Source organism: Quercus lobata, chromosome 3 (genome assembly GCF_001633185.2).
Source record: "Quercus lobata isolate SW786 chromosome 3, ValleyOak3.0 Primary Assembly, whole genome shotgun sequence".
NCBI classification, from domain to species: Eukaryota; Viridiplantae; Streptophyta; class Magnoliopsida; order Fagales; family Fagaceae; genus Quercus; species Quercus lobata.
The window spans coordinates 3,262,837-3,266,185 of record NC_044906.1 but is presented as its reverse complement, the minus strand read 5'-3'; the positions used below and the strand labels follow the sequence as shown (position 1 = coordinate 3,266,185).

At 35.3% G+C, this 3,349-nt stretch overlaps 1 long non-coding RNA gene across 1 annotated transcript; it reads left to right on the top strand.

Annotated features, from left to right (window-relative positions):
- The first annotated feature begins 705 nt into the window (after positions 1–705).
- LOC115982410 lies at positions 706–2,080 on the top strand. Its single transcript, XR_004089614.1, has 2 exons — positions 706–827; positions 1,454–2,080. It is a non-coding gene; the product is annotated as an uncharacterized LOC115982410 (long non-coding RNA).
- The last annotated feature ends 1,269 nt before the right edge of the window (positions 2,081–3,349 follow it).

Here is a 3,349-nt window from a genome sequence, read left to right as displayed (position 1 = left end):
TTTGTGGCTGGTAATGGTTGAGAGGAAACCGATTGATCCAGTGCACATCTGTACAGATTAGGTTTGTTGGTTGAGCTCGGGGCTGGCATATTAGTACTGGAATAAATAATAATCTGACTTAAGGGTCCGGATTACAGAAACCAAAAGAAGAAAGATCAACCTAGCATTGCACAAGGGTTCTTGAGCATCACACATCAAACAGCAGCTGTGTTTTCCATTCTTTTCCCATTAACTTCCAAGAATATCAATACGTGAATTTCGATAATTCTCCAGAAGAAAGATCATCCTACCATCGCACAAGGGACCAATTTTTTTCATTTTAATAGAACAATGGAATTTTTTTATTAATCTTTATCCCTCTACCAAACACACATAATGGAAAGCTGACATCTTCTACATCTTCTCACTTTTATATTCCTTCCCACTTTCGTTGTCCTCCCACTTTTCCATCCTACTAAATTGAGTGTTCAATAATACAGCTGCACATTGTTAAAGTTCCATACTTGAGCCATTTATGATAGTGTGCTTAACCTTTTTCTGTGCATCAGGGTGTGCTTTAAAAAATTTCTATTTATCTACTCTTTTTTAATCAAATTACCTTTTTTTATTATTAAGTCTTTAATTATACTACATAGTTCATTGCTTTTGTTTGTCTCTTTTCATTATGATTTTTTGCTTAATTGTTTTCTTCTTTTTAACAGTGGTTATTGGCCTCCTACAATACACAAATACTTCTTATGGTGTTTCTTGCAATTGTTTCACTGCTATTGGCGGGTTTCTTTAGCTATCATGCGAAGCTTTGTCTCACAAATACTACCACAAATGAGGTTTTATTTTTCAACCATGATGTTTCTCAATAATTTTATTTATTTTATGTTTATAAAATCATGGAAGGGGAAGGATGTGGGGAATAAGTAATAATATAGGATAAGCTCGTGAGGCTGCATTGCTGCTACAGAATCACTACCCATGGCTTGGGTGGCTTGAGGATGCTTCAAATTGTTATAGCTGTGGTTAGACATGCAATTTTCTTCATTTTGATCACGACTTTTGCTTGATCTCTGAAGAACATCACTTAATTTGTAAGAAGAATTCCTAGGCACAAACCTAGTTGACATTTTTGGATTTTACAAAAACATAATAATATTAATAATACTAAAGAAAGGAAAAGGAAGGAAATCAGCTTGATTAAGAAGGTAGCTTGGAAACAAAGATTCCTATAGGAGATGAATACCATTTGCTGTTGTGATATCATTTTCTCATTGTTTCACCCAATTGGGTTGTTCCTGTGATTAATCATTAGTTGAGGCAGAATAGTGGGAACCGTCAGTTCTGTTAAGTTATGGTTTTGTAATATTTTATAAACTAATTTGTTGTGATTTAGATGCTATTATAATCATATTCTCTTGAAAACCCTGAAACTCACTGTAGCACTTTTTCCTTGGAACTGCAGACTTTCAAGTGGCAAGAGTACATAATTTGGCAGGGGAAGATAAATGAAGCAAAGGCGAGTGCTGCAGCCCTCAAAGCGAGTATCAATGGGATGAGTACCAAAGGAAAGCCTCCAGAAAGCAAATGGAGAGCCTTCTTTCGAAAATCCCCATTGGAAGATGTGCAGGTTGTTAAAAATAACATTTATGATAAAGGATTTTTTCACAATCTTCATGAGATCATCTTTCCCCCCTCAATGAGATCCTCATTTCTGCAATCTAAATCAAAGTCGGGCTGAATTTCCTTTACTCTTTTGCTTGGCTGGGTTTTCTTAAGATGCTTTGGTGGCTGGGTTAGCCTGTTCCTGAAATTGCTGATTTGTAGATGGCTGGCTAAAGAGCTCTGAGGGAGGATTGTAATTTGTAAATGAGAAGCTTTTTTCTGCGTTACTTATCATTGGAACTATAATCTATGGCTATGGTCCATTGCATGCTAAAAATTGAGGTAGTGAAATACAGAAAATCTCATCATAAATTTAATTATTGAAATTCACTGTTATGTGATAGGAAGAAGTGTCATGTCGCTGCACTGTAAGTTTTGATCTACTTATGGAAAACTCTCTAAAAAAGAAAGATTTATTTCGTATTAATGGTAGCACTTAATAGTAGCATTGTTCTACCTAGAAAAATAGAAGTAGCATTGGTGGTTTCATGCAAACCGGTCAACGTGGTTTTTTTAATTTTAATTTTAAAAATGAACAAGCTTCATGTTTTGTAGTCTCTTTATGGTGGTAGTACAACTAGAAACTTGTATTGCGTCAAGTTCAGCTCTCCAAGCTGCTATAGCGTTCTTGTGTGGGCTTCTCCAAAGTGGCTTGACCATCAATAGAATCAACTATGGAACATGTCCTATATGAAAGTATCTTTGATCTTTGACAAAAGACAAAGATTGAATCTAACCAACTCTATATCACAGATGAGCAAGAGAAAATATCAAGTGCAACGGAGAGAAGAGAAAGAAAGAGAGAGAGATTAGAATTGGACTGAAATTTTTATCTTTTTCATTAATTTTAGATCAGATACACTTCTCAATGTATAGTACAAAACACTCACAGTTCATCAAAAGTAAAAAACACTCACTTAATCATTGATACAATCATTTACACCATAATTAGATCACTGTAACAAACTCAGAATTTTCTTATGTGCTCCGTAATAGAATCCGTAACTGCTTCTGAACTAACAGCTACCATACAAATGACAGCGTTTGATTAAGTGATGCATGCGTGGGAGGATTGAATGACACTGTTTGAATCCTTTTCTCTAAAGGGTGGACTTGTGGAAATGGCATCGTTTGAGTGCTTTGAATTCTTACTGTAAACACTATACCTTTTCAAATGGTTTCTTTTATTAGGTGAATCCAAATTTATAATTTGGATATTCATAAAAATATATAAAAGATTATAATATTTCTTTGAGAATCCAAGAACTTAACTCAAGCACGTGGATTGCTCTCTCACTTATCCCAGCCAAAAGATGGAAAGCAAGGGTGAAAGGGGCTAGTGGAATGGGATGCAGGTTCCTAAAAAAACAATTGATTGTTGTAATTTAGAATACACATTGTTTTGGATTTTTTTGTTAATTTCTTAGTATAACTTTATAAGAAACACTATACTCATAAGATAAATAAATAAATAAAGCTCTAAAATTTTTGTAAGAAATGGATCTATGAGGATAGGTAAGCTGAGCAGATTCGTTGGATTATGGGCCATGCCCGAGGACGAGAGAATACCCAAGGATGATTGAAAGGTTTGTATGGGCCTAGGAGAGTAGGCTGAGGAGAAAGGAAGAGGATGATGGAGTGACCAAGGCTCCAAGGAGCCAGGCTACCTCGGGAGATCTTGAAGGGGTTAATTACT